This window comes from Scylla paramamosain, chromosome 27 (genome assembly GCF_035594125.1).
Source record: "Scylla paramamosain isolate STU-SP2022 chromosome 27, ASM3559412v1, whole genome shotgun sequence".
NCBI classification, from domain to species: Eukaryota; Metazoa; Arthropoda; class Malacostraca; order Decapoda; family Portunidae; genus Scylla; species Scylla paramamosain.
In genome coordinates, this window is record NC_087177.1 from 128,847 (window position 1) to 142,500 (window position 13,654).

Below are 13,654 nucleotides of genomic sequence, written 5' to 3' on the forward strand. Positions count from 1 at the left end.
TGCGTGGAGCGGGCGTGAGTGCGTGGAGGCGGGCGTGAGTGCGTGCGTGGACGCGGGCGTGAGTGCGTGGAGGCGGGCGTGAGTGCGTGCGTGGACGCGGGCGTGAGTGCGTGCGTGGACGCGGGCGTGAGTGCGTGCAGGTGGGCGTGAGTGCGTGGAGCGGGCGTGAGTGCGTGAACGCGGGCGTGTGAGTGCGTGCAGGTGGGCGTGAGTGCGTGCGTGGACGCGGGCGTGAGTGCGTGCGTGGAGGCGGGCGTGAGTGCGTGCGTGGAGGCGGGCGTGAGTACGTGGAGGCGGGCGTGAGTGCGTGCGTGGACGCGGGCGTGAGTGCGTGGAGGCGGGCGTGCGTGCGTGGACGCGGGTGTGAATGGGTGGAGGCGGGCGTGAGTGCGTGGAGGCGGGCGTGAGTGCATGCGTGGACGCGGGCGTTTGAGGGCATGGACGCGGGCGTGAGTGTGTGGGCGCGGGCGTGTGAGTACGTGGACGCGGGCGTTTGATGGCGTGGACGCGGGCCTGTGAGGGCGAGGGCGTGAGTGTGTGGGCGCGGGCGTGTGAGAGTGTGGGCGTGGAAATGGGCGTATTTGTGTGATCCTCCTAAAAAAAGCTTTAAAATTACGAGTTTGTGAGCCAGGTGACCGAGCACGTGGCGCGCGGGGCATTTAAAGCCCTTTAATAATGGTAAATAAAGGCGATTTAAAAATATGAGGAAGAATGGAATCAACTTGTGGTGCTCACAGAAAACGTAAGACATTTTAAGGAAGACTATGATATTTAATAACTTAATTTTAATCTTAGTCGAAAAGTGTTATTTTTAAGGTATGCCCTCCCCTTAAAGGCGTGTGTGTGTGTGTGTGTGTGTGTGCAACAAATATAAACATACATAAAAAGATAATGAATAAATGAAAGTAATGAGCAATGGTACTTAACAAGCCAATTACCACAGCGAACAAGTCAAGGGAACACAAGGCAGCGGACACAGACATACAATCTATCACAGTCTTGCGTATTCATAAATAAACAATCTCGACTTCTCCCTTAATTTTCACCTCAATAAGCTTAGTCACGTCAGATCACCTCGACAAACATGCAACTTTTTACCTAACAAGCTTAATTACGTTGCCTGCAGTCTAATCACTCTTACAGCTTAATCATTCGCCTAATTGTTTCCTCCCGGACATACAAATAGCTTAACATCTGCTCAGCATATTTAATTCTCACCTGATAAGCTTAACTACGTCACCTGAGCAGTGTTATAATCACCATCAGGCCTAATCACACCTAGCCAACCTCACTAGGCCAACCTAATCAGCTCACCTAATCTAACCACTAACAACGTGGCTAGCCTAATCACCACACCTGGGCAGACCTACCCCAATCACACCTAACATAATCCTCACCTATTCAAGCTAATTATTCAGAATCTTATGAGTTACGCATTAATTCCACCCAGTGAGTATTAATTTAACATAATCATTACAAAACTTACCATATCACTCCTTCACCAAGTCCTGCGTCACGCCACGAGACCTCTGCATCTTCACCTCTCTCCGCCGCTGCTGGTAGTGAAGTGAACTGAGCAGGCATGACACGCTGAAAGACTTAACGAACCATATTCTGAAACAGTTAGCTGCATCTCTATAACTAAAGACTCTAATGAAGGTTGTACTGGTTTTTAAAGATATTTTTTCTTATGGTTCTAGTGGCAGATTAATATGTTTGCTATTTTACTAACAGGAGAAACGCATTGGAGGACTTGGTAAGGTTGAGACAGCCAGCAATGAAGGCGTCTCACTCTCGATCCTTCCCCCACAATCTTCTGGCTTCTATATTCGGTTCCATGTAATTAGTTTGGTGTCTTTAAATATGCAAAACGATAAAATAAAGTTGAAATTGTTGTATATACCTTTAAAAGATTAATTATAATAACCATCTTGCCTTATCTAAAGTCTCTATGCATCGTTTTCTAAGATTATAGCTAATTTAAATAAAGTATACTAATCTGAATCTACAAGTTTCGTTTTCTACCTATCGCACTCCGCAGACGCGCTCACACACACACACACACACACACACATTCGTTACATTAATGATTGTAGTGAGCCAGAGGCGGTTAAGATACTGACCAAGATGCTATGAAAGAATGAACAGTGCACGAGGTTGGAGTCAATTTTTACCACAATTAAAGGACGCAGTATGATGTTGCACAAACCACGGGTGATATAATGACAGAAAAATATAAACCATTGCGTAGTTAAGGTAATTATGAGTGACATAATTACTGGAATCCATACATACGACATATTTCGTAATTATTTGCAACATAGGCAGTCACTGTACGGTTATCAGTTCAAACAGAAGCCTCACCAATGAACAAAATCCATTTCGCTACATTTAAAAGACCATGAATGATTTCAAGACTATAATACTGAGTATAATATGTGTCCTAAGTCTTTTATTCTTGAACTGACCGGTGAAGTGATGTCACTTTTCAAATTGTTTCGGACGGTATCAACATCTGCATTTGCAAGCTATTAATAATCGTTTTTATAACATTTGTATTACCTAGAGATATTTAGAAATACTATTACTAAGAAATGTTTAGAAACATCCCATTAAAAAGGCATTTTCAAAAAGAATTTAGGTAGAAGCCTAGTTTAGCCTACTCCAGCTGTCTCGGATAAAAACTCTTCCTTGTTGTATTCCTAAGAAGTGTATAACCGTATATTACCTAGAGATATTTAGAAGAAGCATAGTTGAAATGGTAATACCAAGAAATATGTAGAAAAAGCCTATTACAGCCTACTGGAGTTAGTGTGTGGTGTGACGAGGGCCAGCCAGCCATGGAGCCGTGTGTAACATGGTGTTGTGCGGGAAGCGACTGGGCCTGTATCCTCATCAGCTGTTAAGTGCAGCTGTTAACTTTTACACTCAAAGTGAAAAGTTACTGTTAGCTAAAAGTAAACCCTATTCTCATCAACTTTCAGTGTTCAGTGTAACAAACAGCTGGCTGCTTTCATAGTGGAATGGTTGCTAAGGACGCTCTGCTTCATAACCTTGGCGCCGAAATTAATTGAAAATCATTTCACTACAGAAATGAAGAAATGTAGCTTTCCAGATAAGAATAATTATCAAAATGATAACTAAAACACGTAACAGTTGCTAAAGAGTAAAGAAAGTGTCAAATAATTGTAAAAACCGGGGAATGAGTATCGGCCAGTCAGTGTCAGCTGACTGTGTGGCTTCAGGCGACTCTTGGAGGAAGTATGCACTGTCTTTCTTTCACTGTGCCCACTTCCTCAAGGACAAAGGGGCGACTTGCAGTGGAGAACGAGGAGGAAAGTTAACTATAGACAGATAATAATACCTTACTCCGTGTTCACACTATTTATAACAAGGACGGACACCATCTGTGGCTGCTATGGCGAATACCTTTATGTTGATCATTACAATGAACTCACTGGCAGGCATTCCTGTGTGATACTTTGCTTATGATTATGTTATTATGCATCATAATACTGAGCCTTTTAAGATTCTTACATTATCCAACAATCTAGTCCATGACAAGGAAAGGTCACTTGAGTAAGAAACATAGTTAATACGATGTGTGTGTGTGTGTATAATGTTTTAATTCACTTTCATCTGCTGCAGCCTCTGCCGAGACAGCCAGACGTCACCCTACGGAGCGAGCTCAGAGCTCATTATTTCCGGTCTTTGGGTAGGTCTGAGACCACTCACACACCACACACCAGGAAAGCGAGGTCACAACTCCTCGACTTGCATCCCGCACTTACTCACTGCACGTGAAAAGAGACACACCCAAATTATCTCCGCCCGGCCAAGGAATCGAACCCCGGTCCTCTGGCTTGTGAAGCCAGCGCACTAACCAATGCGCCACCGAGCCGTGTGTGTGTGTGTGTGTGTGTGAGTGTGTGTGTGTGTGTGTTGTACCTTTATGTAGATGTTTTCAATGTAAACACGGCTAAGTAATTCTTGGCACAGCACCCATTGTAATGATACAAAATCATCGTGACTCTGGTGTGTACATCTATCCATCTATCCCGTGTGCCCTAACCTTTCTCAGGAGCCTTTGATGGGGTACCTTGTCAAATGCTTTACTAAAGTCCAGATATAAGATATAACTATCATCATTATCTACTGCCTCATACACCTTACTGTAAAAACTTAACAAGTTTGTCAGGCAAGACTTCCCCTTCGTGAAGCCATGCTGTGACTGATTTATCAAGTTGTTTGTCTAAGTGTTCCCTAATGTTCCTCGCTATTATTGACTCTAACATTTTACCTACAACTGAAGTTAAGCTGACAGGTCTATAATTAGACGCTAAAGTTTTATCTCCTTTCTTAAAGATGGGTACTACATTAGCCTGCCTCCACATTACTGGTACCTCACCCGACTCCAGTGATTTCCTAAAGACAGAAACTAACGGCTCACTAATAATCTCTTTACATTCCTTAAGTACTCTGGGATATATTTCATCAGGTCCTGGTGTCTTAAACTTTTTTAGCCTATCTCCTGTTCCACTATCTCCCTGGTTATGGAAATATCTGTCGGCTTCTCATCTGCTCTAAACACCTGTTCACTATCTGGCATATCCTGCATGTTTTCCTGGGCGAAGACAGTTAAAAAATAATCATTCAGAGGTTTACTTATTTCCTCCCCAGAACTAACCAGCTCCCCATCTGCTGCCTTTAATGGACCTACAGTGTCCTTATTCTTATACGTGTTTTATTTATCATTTTGATAATTATTCTTATCTGGAAAGCTACATTTCTTCATTTCTGTAGTGAAATGATTTTCAATTAATTTCGGCGCCAAGGTTATAAAGCAGAGCGTCCTTCTCTCTCTCTCTCTCTGAAAGGGACAAGATATTTCCTTTCCCAATCACTTTCAGGAGAGAGAGATTATTATATATTATTATAGTTTATTGACAGAATTTTGCGATTACAAGAAGCTTAAAGTAAAAATCATTTCACTAAAATCATTATATCATATAAAAAGAGCTACAAATAAAAATCCTGTCCAGATAAAATTAACCAATTCACATTGCAAAAACAAGAGAGAGAGAGAGAGAGAGAGAGAGAGAGAGAGAGAGAGAGAGAGAGAGAGAGAGAGAGAGAGAGAGAGAGAGGAGGAAAGAATAAGTTACCATTATTATTGTTATTGTTGTTGTTATTATTATTATTATTATTATATTATTATTATTATTATTATTATTATTATTATCATTATTATTATTATTATTATTATCATTATTATTATTATTATTATTATTATTATTATTATTATTATTATCATTATTATTATTATTATTATTATTATTATTATTATTATTATTATTATTATTATCATTATTATCATTACCAGTCAACTTTTATTCTCTCTCTCTCTCTCTCTCCGAAAAAAAAATGATAACAACAACAAACACACAGATATACTACTACTACTACTACTACTACTACTACTACCAGTACCACTACAACTCCTCCTCCTCCTCCTCCCCTCCCATACCCTGTATCTCCATCAAAACACACACGCACACACGCACACCCTTACCACCACCACCCTCTCCCTCTCTCTCCCTCTCTCTCTCTCACCTGGTGCAGCGCGGCGTTGATGGCAGCCGGGCATATGGGCGGGGAGGGTGGGGGCGCCTGTGTTCTTCTAAAGTGCACATGGCAGACAATTGCAAACTGCAGCAGAGCCATGAACACGTATACCATGCAAATATCGACGTTATTGATGTAATAAACTAGAGGGTTGGGGGTATTTGTGGGTGTTTGCAGGTGTTTGGGGGTGTTTGGGGATTTACTGAGGTGTATTTGTGGTGTGTAGGTGTGTGGGGGTGGGTTAGGGGGGAAGGTGAAGTGGGTGTAAGAGGAGAAAGAGGAGGAGAACGAGGAAGAGCAGAAAGAGGAGTATTAGTATTAGTAGTAGTAGTAGTAGCAGCAGTAGTAGTAGTAGTAGTAGTAGTAGTAGTAGTAGTAGCAGTAGCAGCACCACCATCACCACCACCACCACCACAATCACCACCATCCACCAGGAGACGAGAAAAGAAAACGAGAGAACAAGATACATTAGTTACCATTAGAAAAATCCTGAAAATCTTTAAGAAAAAGCTAATTATTAACTCTACGGGACTTACTTATCACATTTCACCACATCAGACAGTAGAATAAACACCAGCACATCATATACACATAAGGAGAACCCGAAATATACACACGTTTACCGCTACGGAGAAAAAATAATAAAAAAATTAATGTACGTAAAAGTCTACGGCAAACACACCCCGCATTTCACTATCTCCGCTCAAAGAATCTCTGTTTTGACTAACCTGGTGGCAAATTTTTGGTGGATTGCGAGTACTGGGTGGCCAATGTGAGGACTGAGGTCACTCCTAGGGTCACACGTGCTGTAGGGGAGGTCATGGGAGGTCGTGTCAGGTTAGGCTACATTAGGCTAAGAGGAAAAGGGAGGAAAAAAAAAGAGAACAGAGAAAAAAAACAAAAAAACAGAATAGCACAAGGAAATGAAGGATGAGGAAGAGAGAAGAGAAGCAGAACAAGAAGAATAATAACGAGAACAAGAAGAATAAGAATAATAATAAGAAGAAGCAAAACAATAACAAGAACGAGAACAAGAAGAAGAACGAGAAAAAGAAAAAGAAAACCAAGAACAAGAACGAGAGGAAGAGGAAGAAAAAAAAACAGAAGAAGAATAGGAAGAAAAAAAGAAAAAAAGAAAAAAAAACAAACAAAAAAGAAGAAGAAAAAATATATAAATAAAAAAAAAAATAACAGAAACGAGAAAAATAAGACGAAGAAGAAGAAACAAGACAATTACAACACCTCCACCACCACCACCACCACCACCTACGTAAGGCAATACAGAAGCTCTTTCAGGACAAAATAACAGTGAGGGCCCAGCAACAACACTGCCTTCACACACGGGATCTCAGCTGTGTGTGTGTGGGCGTGGGTGTGGGTGTGGGTGGGTGTAGGGGGGCTGTGGGATGAGGTAGGGGTGTGTTTTGGGTGTGTTGGGGTGACGTATGGGGGTGTTTGGGTGTTTTGGGAGGGGAGAGGGTGTGTGTGTAGGGGGAGGGGGAAAGGGAGGTGGGAGAGAAAATTATTATTATTATTATTATTATTATTATTATTATTATTATTATTATTATTATTAATGGGTGTAGGGGGGTGTGGTATTATTGTTATTATTATTATTATTATTATTATTATTACTATTTTGTCTTATTTTTGTTTTCTTTGTTATTTCAGCTATTTTTGTTATCTTATTTATTCCTTTAATCTGCCAGGAAAAGTAATTATTTTTATTTTTTCACTTAATTTGTAACAAGGAAAGTCATTAAGACAAAATAATAATAATAATAATAATAATAATAATAATAATAATAATAATAATAATAATAATAATAATAATAATAATAATTATAATTCTGAACTTGAAAATATAAGAGAGAGAGAGAGAGAGAGAGAGAGAGAGAGAGAGAGAGAGAGATAGATAGATAGATAGATAGATAGAGAGAGAGAGAGAGAGAGAGAGAGAGAGAGAGAGAGAGAGAGAGAGAGAGAGAGAGAGAGAGAGAGAGAGAGAGAGAGAGAGAGAGAGAGAGAGAGAGAGAGAGAGGAGAGAGAGAGAGAGAGAGAGAGAGCCATTTTAACCTCGAATTACATACAATACATACATACATATTGTCTCCTTGCAATAATTATAATAGTCTTCCTGGCTTAATTTTTGTTTATTCATTATTCCTTATGTGTTTATTAATTATTTGTCATTTGTCTAATTCCTTGTTTTATTTAGCCTCAGTATTTAACTAAGCATTTTTTTTTTTTTCACTTTCTGACTGTGGCCCTTGCAATGAACGGCTTAATTGTTTATTTACTGTTTCTTACGTGTTTATTGATTATATGTGAGTTATTTATTTGATATTCATGATTTTTTTTTTAACTTCGTATTTCTTTATATGATAGTTTTATCTTTTCGTGTTTTCTGGCTTAAGTTTTGTTTATTACTCCTTGTTTGTGTTATTAGGTGTGTCATTAATTATTTGTCTTATTTCTCGTAGTTTAATGGATTTTTTAGCACTTTAATTATTAGAGTTCCTCACCAGTCATTTTATTCGAGAGAGAGAGAGAGAGAGAGAGAGAGAGAGAGAGAGAGAGAGAGAGAGAGAGAGAGAGAGAGAGAGAGAGAGAGAGAGAGAGAGAGAGAGAGAGAGAGAGAGAGAGTCTAAATGAATGATAAAAAAAATAATAATCAGTTACAGTATTTTATTTATAAACAAGAACAATTCATGATAATAATAATAATAATAATAATAATAATATTTAAATACAAGGAGGAAAATGTGTAATAATAATAATAATAATAATAATAATAATAATAATAATAATAATAATAATAATAATAATAATAATAATAATAATAACAATAACTGCTTTTATCTTACTCACACAGATAAATAGTTTTATAAATAGTTTATTGACCATAAACATTGTGTACATACACACAAAATTAAATAGAACAGATAAAAATTTCAAAATGTAGTCAGTGACACACAGAAGACTGGTGACAAAACCTACTAAAGCCCATTAAATGACTGGGTGTCTCAAGTTTCCACATCATCAGTGGAACACTGCTTCTGAGCACTCAGGGATGGACAAGCTTTTCATGGCTTGTGTGAATGGAGACAAGACGTGTAGGGGATTTATTTGTTCTGTTTTTTCTTGTCCTACTCTCTCTTCCTCCCTCTTGACTCTTCCTTTGCTTCATCCTACTCTTTCTCTTGCTCATTCTTTCTCTCTCTCTCTCTCTCTCTCTGGACTTTTCAGACATAGCTCCTTATGATTTTTTGGCAATCCCAAACCTGTTGACAGTATCCTTATCTGAGAGCCAAGGAGACCATGCAGAATGTGGCAGCATACCTATCATTGGTTGCAGAAGCGTTTGAGCAGTGGAGTGATGGATGATTGTAGGAATGTGGTGGCACTGCTATCCACCATGACATTCATCCACATAACAGAACCATCTCACATGGTGCATTCAGCCTCAGGGAGAGGAACCTCTGTAGCCTTGGGCAGTAGCCCTTGGTCAGGTTTGCTCCAGAGTCAAACCTGCTTACCATCCGAGAATACCTTGGGGAGGAATGAGGAAGCCTTTTGCTCTGAACCCATGAAAATTGTTCAACCCTATAAGGGAAAAATATGAATGTTGAACAAATTGATGAGAAATGGAAGGATTAATGGGCTAAGTGTGTTGGATTACAGAGGGCTTTCTTTGAAGGACATTTTGAATGATACCATAATTTTGGCCCTTAGCCCAAGGTTGGATACTTCTGAACCGTTCTTGCATTTTTAAGCTAAGTAATATAAAATGTGTGTGTGTGTGTGTGTGTGTGTGTGTGTGTGTGTGTAAGAGCTCAGAGCTCATGGTGACTGATCTTTGGGTAGGACTGAGGCCAATGACACACCACACACCAGGGCAGCGAAGTCACATCACCTCGGGTTACATCCTGTACCTACACATTAAGAGGCTACACATTAAGAGGGCTACACATTAAGAGGCTTGTCCATCTGCCTCACCGTGCCCGGGATTCGAACCTGGGCCTTCTTGGTTGTGAGCCGAGCATGCTAACCACTACACTACGTGGTGTGTAAGTGTGTGTGTGTGTGTGTGTGTGTGTAATGATGCAGCTGGGAAGGTCGTCTTATGACAATTATTGATGAATGAAGGTAAAGGATGCGTGTCTATTACTTCTCTTTGTGTGTGTGTGTGTGTGTGTGTGTGTGTGTGTGTGTGTGTGTGTGTACATAACACACACACATACACACACACTTAAAAAAGTAGTAATGACATGCGCATCCATTACCTTCATTTGTCAATAATTATCATAAGGCAACCTTCTCAGCTGCATCAGCGCGCACACACACACACACACACACACACACATAACTGACTGTCTTCAGCCTCTCTCTCACCGCCGCAATGTTGCATCTCTAGCTGTCTTCTACCGCTATTTTCATGCTAACTGCTCTTCTGATCTTGCTAACTGCATGCTTCCCCTCCTTCCACGGCCTCGCTGCACAAGATTTTCTTCTTTCTCTCACCCCTATTCTGTTCACTTCTCTAATGCAAGAGTTAACAAGTATTCTCAATCATTCATCCCTTTCTCTGGTAATCTCTGGAACTCCCTGCCTGCTTCTGTATTTCCACCTTCCTATGACTTGAATTCCTTCAACAGGGAGGTTTCAAGACACTTATTCATCAACTTTTGACCACTGCTTTGACCCTTTTATGGGACTGCCATTTCAGTGGGCATATTTTTTTATTGGATTTTTGTTGCCCTTGGCCAGTGTCACTCATACATAAAACACACACACACACACACCACACACACACACACACACACACACACACACACACACACACACACACACACACACACACACACAGAAATTATATTAGAAATTATTAGAAATTAGATAAGTTACCACTCACGAGCCTACGCGACGCCATGTATGTGAGCAACGCATGTTTTTAAGCATCTGGAGCAAAGTGGTTAAAGGAAAACTTTTTGACTTGAAATGTAATTAGATTCATCAGTTATTTTTCTGGCTGACATTGTTTTTGGAAGGTGGCACTTAAAAGATATGTGAATGCTGTATCTAGATATGAACAAACATTCACAAATACTCATTCCATTATGTGTCTGTCATTAGGCCCTCAAATAAACAACAAATTAAGTGAGAAGTTACCATCTCCCTTCCTGGCTTGCGCTCCAGTTGCTCTGAGTTGTAGCAGCAGTGACGTGTGGCACCCAGGATGAAGGTGGTCTGCAGGGTGGTCTGTGTCAGGGGGATGATGGCAGACAACAGCAGCAGCACCGTGACAGTTCAAGCATCCTGTTGAAATTATCACTTTTTAAATGCTGAAAAGTGAAGGAAAAACCTGTCTCCATGGAATGTGGAAGTACACAACAACAACTCTGAAAGATTTCTTACAATAATAAGTCATCATTCATTGTATCCTTTTTTGTTGGCCACAAGATTATGATACAAATTTTCCATAGACATCTGCAAATTGGTACCTCTAGCTGTTATTAAATATGATATTAAGTTTGATGAATGTATTTATTTCATTATACATGAAAGTTGTTGATTGCAAAAAAAAATAATAACCAAAATATATTTTGACTTTTACTTTACAATGCCTTAACTGTTTGCTTTTAAAAAAATATGTAGATTTATTTTCTCATTTTAAAACTTATAGTCTAGACAACTAACTGGCCTTAAATTTTTCTGATATACAAATAAAGTAACAAAGAGAGCACATTTCACTAACACTCATGGTGAAGTGTCCACCAATGATGGTGAAGGAGGTACACATGTAAACTCCAGTCTGACCAATGAGCAACACAATTTGTCCAGCTGCATGTCTCCATCGGGCACAAACTCCACTTCCCGCATCTGTATCATGCCCACCACCACCGTCACCATGGCAACACTGAAAAATGGAATCTTATCATTCACAGTTACAAAAAATATACTCCCATATATATATATATATATATATATATATATATATATATATATATATATATATATATATATATATATATATATATATATATATATATGGATTACTATTCCCAACGTTAAAAATTCTTTAGCTAATCTTACTTTGATATTTTGCATCCAATATTAACTACAATTTTTTCCTATGACATTTTCCAACTACACTTCACCTAATCTAACTTAACCTCACCTCCTCTCATCTAACCTACTCATTCCTCACCTAATCTAACTTAACTTCTTCACTTATGCTAGTTTAACCTAATGCAACCTTTGCTAACTCAATTACCTTAACTAACCTAATTAATCTGCTATAACTTAACATGATCTAACGTAACCTATGTCATCCAAATCTTACTTTAATCTAATCTAATCTAACCTATGCAAGTTAATGTAAATTCATCTAATATAACCTAAACTATGCTAGTCTAACCTATCCTTAACTTACCTAACCTAACACACTATCTTAACCTAACCTCACCTCATCTTTTACACAGCCAAACCTTACTTAACCTTACAATCTAACACACTTCAACTTACGTGGCCTAACCTAACATCACCTATTCTTAACTAACCTCACCTAAACCTTACCGACACTAACTTAAAACCTACCTATGCTTACATCACTTCTATATCCTCATCCTCCTTCTCTTCCTCTTCCCTAACACAGTGACTCAGCGAAGCCGTCAAGAAAACACGTAATTTCTGAATACTATCTTTAAGAGCTCCACCCAGTCAGCCCTCTTCCTCCTCCTCCTCTTTCCTGACCCCCATCCTCCCTTCTTTACTCACGTGTCTCTCCCTCCCTATACACACACACACACACACATACACACAGAGCGGGTCTCACAAGGGTAATACACACATACATACGGACACTGACCCGCCACACACACCCAGTCACCCACACCCACCCACATACATGTACACACGGACGCACACAGCCTGTCACCCTTACGTCAAACAGATTACACCCTTCTTCTCCCTGTCACTCATCCATCACACATCCCAGTCTCTCTCTCATCTTCTACTCTGTTAAATAACCAGTTAACACTCCCAGACTCCCTAGCCGGCGGGTTACTCTCACTAGGACCATATGACTAAAAATACGTCACATGGCCCGGTCAGAGAGAGCTAGCCTGGTCTGCCTACGCGAATCGAAAGCGTTTATTTGGGTACGGTTTAAAGGGACGAAGGTTTAAAGGGACAGTCTCTGCGTGCGTGTGTTTGGTCAAATGCTGAATACTCACGCCTGGTTCATCATATAGCCACATGGACAGGCACAGATCACTCCTCCACGACACACACATAAACAAACACACAAAAACACTAACTAGTAACTGTACCTTTAGTTTCGTCTGCTGTCAAAATATTCCTCCATTACTAATGTAACCCACATTCCCTAGTGGTATACTTTCCTCGGAACACCCACATTTTTAAGAGCTTTTTATCCACCATATATGTCTCGGTTAACTCTGATCTTGGCTGGAAATTAAACTATATTGTATCAGTGTGGTCATCTTGAGGTCCCGGATGAAATGGCGGGCTGGGATTGGCTATTCACGACCCGTTGTCATGGTGATGGTAGATGCCATTCACTTGGCAGCTCATATTTTCTCGCTATTGAAAGGAGTTTATTAGACCGTAACTGAAGCGTATAAAGGCATGATTCCGCACTATACTATTAAGATATTGTAGTTCTGAAGTGTTTCTAGGGTTAGTAGGCTTGGATAAGGAGTATAACACAATTTAGATGGTGTGAAGAGCGGATGTTTTCGCGCGAAATTCAAACAATTCCAGCCTCTGATATGATTACGTATTAGACTTAAGATATTGTAGTAAGAAAGTATCTGTGGGGTTAATAAGCTTGGGTAAAGAGTATAGGGGAATTTAAAGGACGTTTAAGAGACGGAGTGTGAGGAGAAGGTGTGTCAGCGCGATTCAAGTAATTCAAACCTGTCTGAGTTGATTCCACAGAAAACTCTTAAGATATTATATTGCTGAAGTGTTCCTAGGGTTATTAAGATTGGGTAAAGAGTAT

The 13,654-nt window shown here is 39.8% G+C and overlaps 1 protein-coding gene across 1 annotated transcript in view; it reads right to left on the reverse strand.

Annotated features, from left to right (window-relative positions):
• The window catches only part of LOC135114506 (uncharacterized), a 64,333-nt gene extending 53,395 nt beyond the window's left edge, over positions 1 to 10,938 (reverse strand). Inside the window, exon 1 of the mRNA XM_064030402.1 lies at positions 10,798 to 10,938. The gene's annotated coding sequence lies outside the window, so the exon portion shown is untranslated. The remainder of the gene's footprint in view (positions 1 to 10,797) is intronic.
• Between the last annotated feature and the right edge of the window lie 2,716 nt (positions 10,939 to 13,654).